Consider the following 16756-nt stretch of genomic DNA (forward strand, 5'->3'; position numbering starts at 1 on the left):
TCTCCTTTCTTTAAACCTTGCTTTCTAGATACGTTCTTTTTGTTAGGTAGTTGTTCATGGAAGTTCCTCTCTAATTAAGCTCTCTTTGTAGATAAATAGCTGAAGTCTTATATCTTTGTTATATTCTCAACTGGAGGTGTGTCATTTTGTCATTTTTATTGATTATGAATTTTATTTTGTTTCTCCATATCAAACTCTTCTAAAATTACTCATAATTTTGTTTGGTTAATATTTGCTCTTGATTTGACTTGCAATTCAAAGATTATGACTCAAATTATGTGTTTGTCACTCACTCAAATTTCAAGTATAATTTCTATCTCTAATTGGATACCAGTTAACACATTAAGTAATGTTCTCTCCTCTTAGAAATCTGCTTCCCCATTATGTAAAATGATTATGATTTCTGAGAATCATAATTAATTTTATACTGATGTAACTAGGGCTGGCAATTGGATCGGATCGGGTTTGTGTTCGGGTCAGCTATCCCCTGACCTGAACCTGATCCATTTAAAAACCTCAAACTGAACCTATTATTTCGGGTTCGGGTCAACCAGAAAATGACCTTATTTGACCCAATTTTTTGTTTTGAGTTTAAATAAGGTTATTTCAACCTGAAATTAACCTAAATATGACCTGAAATTAACCTGAATTTGACCTGAAATTAATCTGAATATGACCTTAAGTGAACAACCAAGTTTCAAACCACAAACATTAAATGCTTCAAACAATCAAACCTAACAAATAAGAAATAGTCCAACATAAAACAACATAGTCTAAGTACTGTACCTAATTATCAATTACAAACCAAGAGTGTACTAACAAATTACAAACCAAACAAGTTCAAATATTCAAGTTCTCAAATAACATTAGAGGATTCAAAAGGGCTTTCAAGTTTTTCAAATCAGGTGATGTATGTGGCGTATCATTCTTGTTCTCCATCTCAAGCTTCATAATTGATCCATAGAGTCTACAAAACACACACACAAAAAAAAAAAAAAAAAAAAAAGAAACAAGTTACCATCAATAATACATAACATAAGAAATAAAATCATATTACATTATATATAACATTATTTACTACCTTCCCCAAAAGCCCAATCCCTTAAGCAAATGATAGACTCCACTGTTTCTGGCTTCAATGACCTTCAAAACAATCAAGTACCCGACTTCCTTAGCCATTTGATACGGGGACAGAAAGAACATCCTTAGCCATTTGAGCTAAAACAGGGTAACGAACTGAACAAGTTCTCCAATAAGCTAAAATATCAATGTTGCTGGATCGAGGCATAAGTGGCTCCTCATAATACATATCCATCTCTGAGTTCATAGCCACAAAAATCATCAAAATCCTATAGAAACCAAATCATAAATATCAGATTATATTATTATATAATCAGATTATAAACAGATAATATAATCTGATTATAATCAGATTATATAAATCAGATTATAATCAGACTATATAGATCAGATTATATAAATCAGATTATAATCAGATTTTATAAATCAAATTATAATCAGATTATATAAACCAGATTATAATCAGATTATATAAACCAGATTATAATCAGATTATATAAATCAGATTATAATCAACTTATAAAAATTAGATTATAATCAACTTATATAAATCAGATTATAAAAATCAGATTAGAATGAACTTATAAAATTCAGATTATAAAAATCAGATAATAAAAATCAGATTATAATGAACTTATAAAAATCAGATTGATCAGATTATATAAATCAGCCACACTATGCAAAATCAGAATATTAATCTCATAATACACAAGTCAGCTTATAAAAATCAGATTATAAGGGAAGAAGTGTTTACCTTCATAATATCATCATCAGCTTCCTTCACAACCTCAGAATAAGTAGATTTTGAGATTTTCATTGCTTGATGAAGATTGTGATGCAGCATAAGAATTGTACAATTCCCTTATAGAATCGCTAACTTAGAGAACTCAAGCTCATATTCAACACTGTCTCCATAGATCCTCTTGTAACCCCATTGGACACATTGAAGCTTATATCGTGGATCCAACACTACAGCAACAGCCATAAATGTACTAAAATCAGCCCATTACTTTCCAAATTTGTCGAGCATCTTGTAAGCCATTTTTTGCATAAAAAGATCTGAACTTCTCATTTCAATTTTTAACAACAATCTAAATTTTGAAACATTAGAAAAGTAAAGATTGGAAGTAGGATATTTGGTTCCAGAAAAGGCTAGTGTGAAATCATGAAAAACTTATAAAAACTTGCATATTTTCTCTACTCTACCCCATTCTTCCATGGAAGGACAATGAACATAGTTGGCATCAACTTTTTGAAAGTGAATTAAAGCCTTTTTGAAATACAAAGCACTACCAAGCATCATGTAAGTGGAGTTCCATCTTGTTGTAAAGATCGAGTTGATTGAAGTTCAACTTGTGCTACACAACTTAAGAATCTTTGTTTTCTAGCTTGAGAACTCTTACAATATTTAACACTCTCTTTAATCTTACACACATCCCCATCAATCTCTTTTAAACCATCTTGAACAACTAAATTAAGAATGTGAGCACAACACCTTACATGAAAAAAATTCTCCACCACAAATCAAATCAAGTTCCCCTTTAAGATTTTCAACAAAAACATCATTTGAAGAAGCTTTATCTAATGTAATTGAAAAAATGTTTTTTTGAAACCTCATTCCTTAACAACCCATACATATGATCACATAAATGAATGTCGGTATGAGGGGAAGCAATATAAGAGAAGTTCAGAATCTTTTTTTTGCAAACACCAATATTTATCAACATAATGAGCTGATAATGAAATGTATCCATCAGTGGTTATGGAAGTCCAACAATCAGAGGTCAATGCAATCCAACACATCTTTCAATTGCTCATTTTCCTTTTTATGCATCTTAAGCACATCAGATTTAATGGTGTTTCTTGAGACAGGTTTGAAATTAGGATTCGGATAAGAAAATAATCTCCTAACACCCTTATACTCCACAAATTGAAAAGGCAGATCATGCTCAACAATAGCAAGACACAACAATTCATGAACATAAGTAGCATCAAATTCAGGCATTCTATTTCCTAAACCAGAAGATGTTTTCTGTAAAATCATTTGACGAACATCCCTAAATGACCTCTGTTTACAATTTTTAAGATGACGATGAAGATTTCCTGTTCCATTCTTACTATCATCATTAAAGCATACACCACACTTTTTACATTTGCAAATAAAATTACCATTTTCATTAGGCTCATCCAAAAACTCAAAATGCACGCAAACATCAGAAGAAAGGGACGTTGGCGTTTCTTACCAGTAAGAAGCACACGAGGTTTTTTAGGGGAAGCTTTGTGGCTTTTTCTCTTTCCCTTATTATCCATTGTTGAATCAATTTCTTCCTCTCTAGAAGAAAGTTCTAGAATATTGTTGGACATAATTACTTCCTGCCAAATTACATTAACTAGAATTAATTCTTTTATCATCCAAAAAATTGGATACTTGTAAATAAACAAAAAAATCAATTCGTATAATCCATAACAAAATTAATAAATCAATTCGTATAATAAGTATAATGCTTATATCAATTCGTATAATTACATAAAATCAATAATTAGCATGAAAATAACAAAATCAATTCATATAATCCACAAAACAATTCGTATAATTACATGAACTAGCATAAATTCGCATAAAATTGCATAAATCAGTTTGTATAATTACATAAACTAGCATAAATTCGCATAAATCTATAAATCAACTTGAATAATTATATAACTCAGCATAAATGTGAATAAATCAATTCGAATAATTACATAAACTAGCATAAATTCGCATAAATCAATATATTAATTTGTATAATTACATAAACCAGCATAAATTCGCATAAATCAATTTGTATATACTTGTAAAATAACAAAATCATTCGTATAAACTCATAAATTAAGAATAATAAGCAAGAAAAATACCGTATGGAAGTGAGAAGATAACAATTGTAGTCGAATTCAATAATTGTGAAGACTGGAAGAACTCTGATAAAACAATGGTGAAGTGATTTTAGCCTTTTAGGGTTTTTAAGTGTGTCGTTTTTGAGGAGAGAGAAAATTAAAGAGAGAGAACAGAGAAGGGGATAAAACGGCTGATAAAAAATGAGGGTAGAAAATGAAAATTTAGGGTTTTTATTTTATATGTGGAAGCCACTTAGGAATTTGGGCTGGGCTAATTTACACTTTTAAAGCTTTTTACGTTTTTTGTATATATATTTTTTATTTATTTTTTTTTATTTTACTTAAAATAGTTCGGGTTATTAGGTCGGGTTCGGGTTGGGGTTGACCCGACATGATTTTGACCTAAAATTTATTTTGGGTTAAGTGGGTCGTTTTCGGGTTGAGATTTTCAACCTTAACCTAATCCATTTAATTTTGGGTTCAAGTTCGTGTCAACTCATTTAAGTTTTCGAGTCGAAAATCTCAACCCTAACCCGCTTTTTTCAGGTCGGGCTCGGGTCGAGTTTTCGGGTCGGGTTAGTTTTTGCCAGCCCTAAATGTAAGCTATTATAGTTTGGTCAATACTTGTAACTTTGTAAGTATTTGCTCTTATAACTTCTCAATTTGATGCAGATTTCTTCTTTCAAGGTGGAGATACTAATGGTGATTCAGGTCTATATAGGAACCTTGTTATGGAGTACTTTTTACAAGGAGCTTGCAATAAGGGTCACAGAATTTCAATTGACATTTGTTTTTTCTTTTTAGTTTTTTTTTTTGTTATTTTTTAGGAAATAATGAATAAATATAAAAGCAGATTGTATATGAAGCATATACATACATTGTATAAAATAAATTTTTCTCTCATTTATTTATAAAATTTATGCTAGCTAGCTGTCAAGCATATTCTGGAATTTTTTTTTTTAATTGGGTCATAGATCATTTGTAATGGGCAGAATAGGTGCCCGTTACGAATAACGGGGTTATTTGTCACAGGCATGGAAGATGTCCGTTATGAATAACCCATTATTCGTAATGGGCAGAGGAGATGTCCGTTACAAATAACCCGTTATTTGTAACGGGCACGGTTATTTATAACGGGCATTTCAACTGCCCGTTACAAAAAAACACTTATCCGTAACAGGCACTGCCGTTACAAATAATGGGGTTATCCGTAACGGCCGCATACGTAACGGCCAGTGCCCGTTACGAATAGCCCCTTTTTGCCCGTTACATATGGACTTTTTTCCACCAGTGCTTTTCTTGAAAATAATGTATGCACGATGCATGTTCTTAGGCCAAGGTCAGGAGGCTAAGGACAATTACATCATGTGACACGATAGATGAATGAACTTAAGTGATGATGGAACTTACACAAATTGCACACTTTCCACCAGTGCTTTTGTCACAGGCATTCTTCATCATATATGGTGTAAAGAAACGATCTTGAACGTCACTTAGGTCTGGAAGCTAAGCACGTATATAGATGAAGTGATTATTTCACAATGAACGTTGCTTAGGTCTTGACCTAAGCACGATATGCTATGCATGAAACAATGAATATTGCTCAGGTTAGGGAGCTATGCAAGTATATAATGTTTCTTCTAATGAATATTGTCTTGAAAGATGATGAAGAATGCATAGTGTTGAAACAAGATTTCATGATAAAGGTCGAGTTTCTAAGGGAAAGATGATATGACTATGTATGTGTGCAAAAAGTGTGTGAAAGTGATACTAAGGTGAGGTTGCAAAGGCTATGGTCAGGGAAATAGATGTGAGAAGAGTCGAGATGGTGACCCTTTAGGCTAGGTAGGCTAAATTATGTGGGTTCAGGGCCTCAAGTCTAGCTCTAGATGGATAGGGTCATAGGGATAAGCATCGGATATTCTTTGACTCGATCATGTATGGATATGAATGTGAATGTGAATATGAATGTGGCCGCACCTCGATGTGAGGTTGCCTACGTATCATCCATTAGGAATCAGGTCGAACGTAGTTGTAACCGAACTTTACATAAGTGTATGTACACCTCAAAGAGGTCTTTCAAGGGTTGTAATGTGGTTAAGCTTATAGGTGAAGAAGAAAGGGTAAAAGGCTCAAGATCCGAGAGAATCCCCAAGATGTATAATTGTGAATTTCAAAATTTGGACTTTGCAAGTTTTATTTTTCATATATTTTTCTTATTTGAATTCCCCTTTTTTTTTAATTCTTTTGAACCAATGTAGACAATCTAGATCATGCGGTTCATCACTCACTTAGCATTCATGTTTCTCAGACACGGTACCAAGCATTCGATGAGAGACGCAATTTGAGACATGTTCATATCGAAGACAATGGAACACTTGCCTTTAGACATTGTTTTTTTTATTTACCTTTTTTTTTGAACTTGCTTTCTGAATGTCACACAAATTGCACACTTTCCCATCCCAGGGTTGAGTGAATGTGGGTTGAATAAACAAGTTCAATCGTTAGACGAGGCTCAAAGTGGTTGATGAAGAAATGGATATGTGATTGAGTGATTAATAAGGCATGAATAGGTTGTAAATGTACCTCAAATCATTGGTATACCTTGTGTTCAGTTTGACAATTTTTTTTTTCTTTTTTTCTTTTTTGCTAATCACATGATCGAATGTAAGAAAGAGATGTTCATTTATAAAGAAGGTAAGAAATGTGACACATGGATAAGGAGAACCTATACTAGACTTTTTAGGGGGGAGGGTTTTGAAATGAAATAAGAAGAAAACATGAAATCTTGGTGAGAAGCTTGCATCGTGCTTTGTCTTCGTGGCTTTTTATGAGTTACTTCTTGCCGTCTTGTGAGGAAAAAAGTTTGTTGTTTTTGATGCTTTGATTGGAAGGAAAGAAAGAAGGAGTGACGTTCCCCTTATTTTTCCAACTATTGCCTAGTGATTTTTAACTCGAGTACTGTGTAAGGATGAACTCACTTAATGCATTCACTCAATACTCGGGTTGGAAAGGAGAGTGTATGAAACAATAATTTTGAAATCTGATGGAAAATACTCCACTCATTCCAATTTCGACGGAAAATGATGCATGCATGGTTTTAGCTAGTATACGATCATAAACAATATAGTGCATTACTTGAAGACAAAGTGTGTGCAATGACTCAACATGTGTGATTAGGTGAGTTTATTAAGACTCATGGTATGATCGCATGGCTAGACATGAGGACGTTGTGAAAAACAAAGGATCCAATGACCAAATAGCACGGAAGACTAAAAGACAAACTAACTTGATTAATTTTGTCAATTTTAATGTTTATGCTATTTACTAGGTGAAAACAGTCCATTGGCAATCGTTAGTCATAAATAAAATCAACCACAGTCAAAGACAAAGAACACATGTTACGGTTAGCACAAAAATCGATCACAAGAAACTAGGAAGATTGACTGTAGAGTTCTAGGAGAGTTATGACTCATGAGTATAAAAAAATAAATAAATAAAAATAAATATCTATTATCCTATGTTATACGAGTTGAAACGGATTAAAGGACTTATCTAAGACTAGCTTGACACGAAAAGATATAAACGAAAAATTAAAAAAAAAAAAGAAAGTTTACGCTAAAAAATACCTAAACTGTACAAGATGTAGTATATCGGTTATAACTTTTTATCTGTGACTCTGATTGGGACGAAACCACTCCAAATGAAATATAAAACCCGGGGATGCAGATCCATAGGTGGCGAGTTTGAAATGTCTGTTACAAATAACCCGTTATTCGTAACGGGCGTTTGAAATGTCCGTTACGAATAACGGGTTATAAATAATCTAGCTTATCCTTAACGGCCGCATACGTAACGGCCGATGTCCTTTACGGTTATGCTGTTTTTGCCCGTTACGGATGACTATTTTTCCACTAGTGTTTGTTCACTTATCCAGTAATTCCTTTATTCTTTTTACCATAATTCTTCTTACATTCTCCTACAATAATTCTCTCATTCATGAGCCTATAAATACCCCTTCATACCTTTCATATTATTCATATCAAAACCCCAATTCTCTTCTTCTCCCTTATTCTTTTTTTCCCTAAACCTTTTCAGACTTTTCTTCTCCTCTTTTTACGCAAATCATCCCGTTTATCATTAAATCCAGTTTTCAAGCATTTCTGGTCAGTTTTTGGGGTATTGACATTTCACAAAAGATTGTTTGTCTAAAAACATCCTTGAGGTTAGGATCAAGAATCACCCAATTTGGAGTTATATTGAAGGAGTTATGACATCTGCAAGAGCTGCTTATTCTTTCCAACGAATTCAATTCTCTTTGATCCTATTCCTTTATCTTCTTCATGGTTAGTTTTCTAAAATACAATTACCTATTTCAAAGTTATAATTTTATATTAAAGTATTATTTTAAAAGAGTTTTATAGTCCATGCACATTAGATTTGAGTTTATGATGTGATAACAATATGGTTATGTTATTTGCAAGGTGTATTCGTGATTGAACTTTGAAAGTGCGAATGAAGTATTGATTGATATTCAGAATCAAGGTTCTTGAGGTTTTTTTTGTGTGGTTTTGCTAGCAAGGATCAAGTTACGTTAGGTGGTGTAGACACCCATTTGTGTCTCCCCAAAACCAAACCTAGTGATGAATACCTTTCGCATCGAATCATAATCGAATGAAGTGAAAGTGTGGAAAGTCTAGTGTTGCGGATAGTTTTTATTATGTTCCCTTCTCTCTGTTTTTAAAAACCTATTTTAAGAAAACAGTCAATCCAGTTTGGTTTGGTCCATAACAAGGGTCCAATAATGGTGTAGTTGGATGGGGCTTGAAAGGAGCTTTCCAACGATATATTATAAGCCCAATTCCGATGAATAATGAGGAAGTTATGGCCAAATTACTAAACTGGGCTTGATTTAGTCCTTATATGCGGCCCAATGATCTAGAGGAGGGCCTAATATGGATTTATCATTCCTAATGTAATTAGAATTGATTTTGGTCTTCTAGATTCTTCTAGAAGGTTCTTTTCATTCCTAATTCAATTAGCATTGATAAATTGACTTTGGTTGACTTTTTGGAGTTTTAATCAGAAAAAGAGTGTTTTTAAGGAAAATACGATTTTGCCCTTCTGTACGGCTAAATTTTATCAGAATTAAGAAACGTGTGAAAATAATTGTTAGCGCCTGACGACAGGGATTAGCGCCTGGCGCCAAGCGCTAGCGCTAATGTTTAGCATCTGGCGCTAACCTGTTTTATTCTCGTCGAAATTCTGATTTGTTTTTCTATCCGTTTGGCTGATTTTCTCTATAAATAGCCTCCTAAAACCTCCGTTTTCAATCATCAAATATCATCAATTCTCATCAATCCTTATCATCTAATTCTCACCAACTCTCAAGAATCTCTTGATATCTCTCTCTCTCTCTTCTAAACTAGCTTTTGCATACAAAATTCCGCATTCACAAGATCTAGAAACACCTAGCCAAATTTGAAGTTGTCTTCGCCCTAGACGTGAAAGATTTTAATTTCTGAGGGTTCGGTCCCAAATCTCTATTTCAATTATTTAATTTAATTGTTTGATTATTATTTTCCTTGAATTTACTAACTATAGGGAATAAATTCAAGCTTTAAAATCCCACTAGCTTGAACCCCACTGTGATCATACACTAAAGTACGGTGGCGTCCAAAAGGGAAGAAGATAGAGCAAAAGAGTCGCCAACAAGTTTTTAAGGAACTTGTAAACCATTCACAAAGTGAAGGTTACACCCCTTAACGATCTAAGAGATCGTCAACTCCATAAGGTCATGAACCAAATAAGGGTTTGGGGATGAAGGTACAAATCCAACCTAAAAGAGATTGAACCTGCCCTAATAATAGGCCTCTACTTTATTCTGATCGTATTCATGTGCGCTTTTTAATTAACATATAATCAATAGGATTAACCCTAAACCTGTTTATCTATGTTGGTTGAATATTAATGCACAAATAAACTATTATTGGCGATCACTTGAATTATAATCACAATTTACCCTAACAAGATTATTAAATATCTTATTAAGCGTGATTACAACTACAAAATTCCCTTTAAACATGCATAAAAGGCGTGATCAAGCAATAATAATAAAATAAGCATCAAGTAACATAATAATAATCAATCATTAGAATAAACTTGAATAATAATAATCATCATAAATTATAATAATTATAATAATAATCATGTTCATGTTAATAATAAAGCATAATAATAGCAAGATCCTAGGCATGATACTAACAAGATTAATAACAAACCCTAGCATGTCACTAAGCAATAAAAATCAAATCTTTAGCCCTAACATGATGCTAACAATCATAAACATTAGGAAGAACATAGGAAGCATCGCAACAATCATATTTAATATTAAAATTACCCTAGACATGATATTAGGAATATCATAAAACAATATAAACATGATTTCTACATCAATAAATCAATAAAAACCAATAAAGTACTTACTTTGATGCTTCGTACCTCTTTCTAATAACAAAATACACACGTTAGTAACTTCAAGGAAAATAATAAATCAAACAATTAAATTAAATAATTGAAAGAGAGATTTGGGACCAAACCCTCAGAAATTAAACCTTTCACATGTAGGGCGAAGGCAACTTTGAATAAGGCTAGGTGTTTCTAGATCTTGTGAATGCGGAATTTTGTATGAAAAAACAAAGTAAGAAGAAAGAATTGAATGAATGATAATTAAAACAGATTATAGATCATGAGAATGAAGAAAATTGGTGAATGAAAACAATTGGTGAATGAAAACGGAGTTTTTAATACGATATTTATAGAGAAAATCAGCCAAAAAGATAAATTAAACAAAACAGAGTCTGACGCTCAGAAAACAGAGCTGGCGCCAACCCTGGCTAGCTGGCGCCAGACACCAACACTAGCGCCAGGCGCCAATGGCTAGCGCCAGGCGCCAAGGCCTGGGGTTAAGCGCCAAGCCTGATTCCAACGCGTTTTCGAAAATCCGATAAGTTTACCGTACTGGAGGATAAAATTATATAATTTCCTTGAAAATGCTATTTGATTTTGATTAAAACTCTGAAAAGTCAACAAAAGTCAATTTATCAATACTAATTGAATTAAGAATGAAAAGAACCTTCTAGAATAATCTAGAAGACTAAAACCATTCCTAATTGCATTAGGAATGATAAATCATATTAGGCCCTCCCCTAGATCATTGGGCCGTACATAAAGCTCAAACCGGGTCCAGTTTAGTAAATTGGTCATAACTTCCTCAATATTCATCGGAATTGGGCTTATAATATATCGTTGGAAAGGTCTTTGCAAGCCCCATCCAACTACATTACTATTGGACCCATATCATGGACCAAATAATCTGGATTGGCTGTTTTTTTAAAATAAAGTTTTCAAAAACAGAAAGAAGAGAAAAGAAATTAACACTTTTCGCAACACTAGACTTTCCACACTTTCGTTTCATTCGATTATGATTCGACGTGAAAGGTACTCATCATTGGGTTTGGTTTTGGGGAGACACAAATGGGTGTCTACAGAAGCCCCCACTTTGACTGGGTTTGGAGAAACGCAAGTTTCGAAAACAAAAGTCAAAGTATCGATAGGGACGGAGAATGATTCAGAACGTTCTGCGACCCTAAATCACTCTTGCAACACCGATACCTGCAAAACTAGCATTAGTTAAACAGATAAAAGAGTTAAGAGACGTGTATCTTGCACCGTCAAGCACACGTCTCTGAAAGTAACCGATCTGTTGTTTTGATGACCTCCTGCAAGCTAGAGAATGCCATCCCGCTTGAAAACCGCTATGCCTGTAACTGCTTCCAATTTGAAAGATTTCTTCGCCTGAAACAATCCTCCTCCGCGTTGATAATATTCCACATCCTAGGGAATACTATCGAAGATTATTTCTCTTGAAACAATCTCCATCCGCATTGATAATATTCCACATCCTACGGAATACCATCGAAGATAACTTCGCCCGAAATTACCTCCAGTTGTTCGTGACAACTTTCCGCAAGCTAGGGAATGCCGTCGAAGATATTTTCTCTTGAAGTCACCTTCATTTGATGCGATAATTTTCCAAAGGAAATTACCGAAGATCCACGCCTGTCGATCTTTAAAAGTTCGCCTGAACTTTGCTCCCGCTATGCCTGTACGTCGGCGCTTCCGTTGCTTTGAACCTGTATGTCGGTGCTCTTTTGCTCTTGAACCTATATGTCGGTGCCTTTTTGCTAATGAACCTATATGTCGGTGCTTTTTTTGCTAATGAGCCAATGCTTAGGCGCTTTAAGCTAAGTGAGACGATCTCTTATCAGGTCGATCACTTTATGTAATCAAGCCGATTACTAAATCATGTCAAATTGCTTAGAGGGGCTAACTGGCGTACCAAGGAACCCAAAAATATGTTGCAGAAGGCTAGCACAACCTCATTAGATGGCTGGGTGCTTTGGCGTCGCTGAAAAACCATCAGCGCCACCTTATTAGCATTAGCGCCAGGCGCTGATATTGGCGCCAGGCGCCAAGCCAAATATGTGACGCCAATGCATAGGGCCTGGCGCCAGCACGGGGATTTCCTTAAGTACCCCCTTCCTCTTCATTTCGCTGCTTTGTTCATCGCGAAAGTGCTCGAAGAAACCCGAAAGCTTCAATTGCTCATTGCTTGCTCGTTTCTCAACCGAATTTGCTCAAATTTGTTGCAAATCAAAGCTCTTTTCATCTATTTTCCTGATCTATGTAAGTTTTCTTCAAACTCACATCAGTTTTTATGAATTCTTGGCATGTTTATTCACGAATTTCATGAAAATTCAAAACTTATAATGCTCAATTTGCTTTGTTTGTCAAGTTTTATGCCATGAAATTGCTTGATTATGTTTGTATATTGCCTTGGGAGTAATTTGAGACTTGTTTGACTCAATTTGGTGAAGAAATGAGCAATTTGCCATTGTTGGACCTCTTAAGGTCGTGAAGAACAATGTGACTCTTTCTTGATGTTTTTGCTAGCAATTCTTGTCCAATTTTTCACAATAATCACTATAGTGTTGCAAGAAATTGTTTGATTGCTTGAAAAAATGCCGTTATGCTCAATTTGAATTTGTGCTATGTTTTAGTACTACGTACTCTGTTTTTGCGAACATAGTATCATGCAGCTAGGCGAACCTTAGGTACTATAGAACCTTAATTCATGATAATTTTGCATAATGTAGCATGGCTAGACAACGAGGCTCGGGTTCACGGTCCCGAAACACTAGTCGGGAGCATGAGCCCGTACAGGATGACATCACGCCTTCCCCTTCGCTTGGTCGACTTCCGGAGTGGGATGAGAGTACCCTGTTCTTCGCCCCTGTCCACCACATTTCCGAGAGGGTGAGACAGGGCATCGCGCCCGGGAGGACACGACATCACGGCTCTGGCTGTGATGGTTTAGGCGATTTGTACAGGATGCACATCGCTAGGGATCTTGAGACGAGACTCCTATGGGAGTCTTGCGGTCTAGCTACTCTGTTCGAGACCTCTGAGGCCGTGGTTTCCTCCAGCGGGGGTCACCACGTAGTGCGCGCTTTGGTGGAGTTCTTCTGGGACACCACCAACACCTTTCATTTCCCCTGGGGCGAGATGATGGTCACCCCTACGGACTTCAGTCTCATCACAGGACTGGAGTTCACTTTTGTGCCACTGCCATTTGACAGTGGAATCGACGTCTTTTCTTCGGAGGTCGAGGAGCTGTTGGGGCCGATCGCTATTCGGGCCCGAGCTGAGGTCGAGACTACTCAGTTTAGTGCTAGAGGAATTCGCCGCTCGACGCTGGCAGCGGCTCTTGATGACGATGCGACCACCCGAGAGCAGCGGGTGCGCATCTTTGTGCTGATGTTGTTGTCAGGGACATTCTCCCCTGACAAAGGTAGTAGAGCGTTGCTTTACTATCTTCTTGCTGTCCGTGATCTTCACTGGATCGGGACTTATGACTGGGCCAGCTTGGCCTATGCTGACTTTGTTCGTGCGTTGAGGGACTCGTGTCGACACCGATTTTTTGGGACGAACGTTGCTTTGTCTTCCTTTTGGAAGGTCGTAGAGGTAAACATTTATTCCCTATAAAGTTTAGCTCTGCATATTAGTTAGCATTTGCTCATACTTCTAACTCCTTGTAGATTTGGTTCTACGAGTATTTTCCTTCTGCTGCGCCGGCAAGACCATCGCCGCGGGGATTTCCAGTGAGCGCCTCTTGGGGCGGCCACCATGTGGACATGTCCACTACACATGTCCGGAACCGAATCGTCTCGGTACAACTTTCATTGTATCTTGCTCTTCCGCGGTGCTTTAGATGTATTCTTGCCTGATTGATGCTTTTTATAGGGACCTGAGGTGGTATACCGGCCGTGGGGCGGTTGGCCAGTCCCTGGGTTAGCCGCACAGTATTCTACTGATCGTCGCTATTTTCTAGGGACTTATGGAGCGGTCGTGTACTTAGGAGAGAGGTTCGCTAGACAGCATTCTTCTGATGTCTTCGTCGTTCCTGCTGCTCCACCACGTCATATGTTCGACGAGGCGCGGTTGTCGAGCATGTCTGAGGGAGCTGGCACCCCTTGGCGGTCCCATGTGATCCTCGGGCGGTGTTATGCTGAGGAGCTACTACCTTTGTTAGCTCTAGCCCTCGTACCGGCTGAGGATGTGAGGGTAAGATTTTATTAGCTTTACTTTCCACTAAGTAGCCCCCAAGTAATGTTTTACTGACCTTTTTATCTTATCAGGACGGTGCTGCTGAGTTCATGCCACCTCGTATGTCCATCCACTACCAGGGGATGTACGGGCCGATCGAGGAGATGATTTCTCCAGCTCCCGAGGGCGAGCGCTTCGTAGAGCGGTCGATTCCTCGCCACCAGACTAGAGTAAGCCTAGTTTTTCAGAATTTTTGTGTTCATATATCATACATTTTTACTGACTTATTTTTTTGACAGTTTTCACGCGAGGTGGTTTCGGCGATGGCACGATGCATAGATGCCTTCTGGAGCCAGCTCGTCCGGATAAGGAATGCGACCACTTGCCATCGGGATGACGTCATCCGAGAGGTAGCCTTTCTTTACTCAATATTTTTGCATTGCTGCTTCAATTTTACTTTGTTTCTGATTTAACTCTTTTTGCAGGGTCAACTTATCGCTTCTCACACCCGCGCGAGACCTGAGGGGCGGAGGGATCCAGCGAGGTCTAGCTCGAGACATCGTCGCACTTCGTCAGGAGGCAGAGGTGGTCGCTCTGAGACTGCTCAAGCTGACGTTGTAGAGGGCTCAGGATCTTCTTCTGAGGGTGCTCATGCTACGCCGGTAGGAGAGGCTACCTCGGCTTTCAGAGGTGGTGGGATGTACGAGGTTGGGTCGTCATCGCAGCAGCCTCCGCGGCCTCAGCCTCAGGTTGATCCTGGCTGGAGTGGTCCTATATTGAGTCTTCCTCCTCCTACGGAGATTGGAGCTGGAGCTGGGGTTGGAGCTGGTGGAGAGGTGACTCCTCGTACGGCGCAATTTTATGACATGATGGGCCTACACCCTCCAGCGCCGTAGTTTGTTCCTGTGTATATTTTATTTTGACTTATTTTTATAGAACTTTGCCTTAGACTCATTATTTATAGACCATTTTGTATATTTATGCCATTATGAATTTATTTGATTGTTATGTGTATGTTAGTATGTGCAAGAAAAGTGTGACAACAATTTTACGCAAAAGTTCCGTCATTTTTATTATTGATGGAGGGTATCCGACTCTCTCCCCCAAAAAGAAAAAATAAAAAAGGAAAATAATTGAATAAAATGTCGGGTGTTTGGAATTTTAAAATAAAGTCCAAAAGGAATAATATCAACTAAAAATAATAGCTATATTTAATTAAATAAGAAAAAGGATAAAAAAGATGTTTAGGAAAATTAAATGGAGCCATAAAATCATTAACCGACTCGATTCTAATATTAAAAATGCAAGTTGAGCACGCGCGACTGGTCTGGCAACTTGGCGCCAGCTGGCGCCACACTATGGCGCGTGGCGCCAGGCGCTACACTTAGCGTGTGGCGCCAGGAGTTGGCGGTTGGCACCAATCGCGGGATTGTGACGCCAATTGACGCTGATACCGTATTTCAGTCTGATTGAAATTCCTCGCAATTTGTGTATAAAAATCCCCGTGCCCAGTCGATTTTTCTCATAATTCTAGTGAATAAATAATTCTCTTCTATAGAAAAACAATAATCATGTCTTTTGTCACCAAGACCTTCACCCAATACACTCATGAATGGTGTCGATCTCTTAATGCGAGGGAGAGAAAAGAATTAGATTTATTTCACCTGGGGGTAGATCTTGACCTAGACTTCATACATACCGCTTTAGAATTTTGGAATGTTGATACTCATTGTTTCAGAATAGGGTATGATGAGATTAGTCCTTTGCCGGAGGAATTTGGTGCTATCTTAGGCTTCCCTGCAATAGACCTTATAGCAATCCCTAGAGTAGACGCATACTATTATAAGGATTTTGAGCGCTTCTTTAATTTAAAGGAAAGGGATTTATCAAAAATAGTAGATGGTAACATAGTTAATTTGAAAGAATTTGCATGCTATTATTTTGATAAACCTCTTTCTGAATCTTTTCATATATATAGAAGAAGGGCGTTCTTATTTTGCGTGCTTAACCAATTTTTTCTTAGTAGTGGTAAAAATAACGAGGGTCAATCAATTATAACCACTGTACTAGAACAAATTGAATCAGGGAGAAATCCAATGCCATTAATAGTTGGAGAGACTATGATTAGTCTAGA

At 36.9% G+C, this 16756-nt stretch overlaps 1 long non-coding RNA gene across 2 annotated transcripts; it reads right to left on the reverse strand.

Moving 5' to 3' along the window:
* Nucleotides 1-639: 639 nt before the first annotated feature.
* Nucleotides 640-5058, reverse strand: LOC110702655. Of its 2 annotated transcripts, none has more exons than XR_002507541.1 (5): nt 3976-5058; nt 3324-3453; nt 1835-2049; nt 1082-1317; nt 640-967 (listed from the first exon to the last, which is right to left on the reverse strand). It is a non-coding gene; the product is annotated as an uncharacterized LOC110702655 (long non-coding RNA). The 2 variants fall into 2 exon arrangements; XR_002507540.1 differs by having other exon boundaries at nt 1082-1349.
* Nucleotides 5059-16756: the final 11698 nt, after the last annotated feature.

The sequence above is a fragment of the Chenopodium quinoa genome, unplaced genomic scaffold, assembly GCF_001683475.1.
Source record: "Chenopodium quinoa cultivar QQ74 unplaced genomic scaffold, ASM168347v1, whole genome shotgun sequence".
NCBI classification, from domain to species: domain Eukaryota; kingdom Viridiplantae; phylum Streptophyta; class Magnoliopsida; order Caryophyllales; family Amaranthaceae; genus Chenopodium; species Chenopodium quinoa.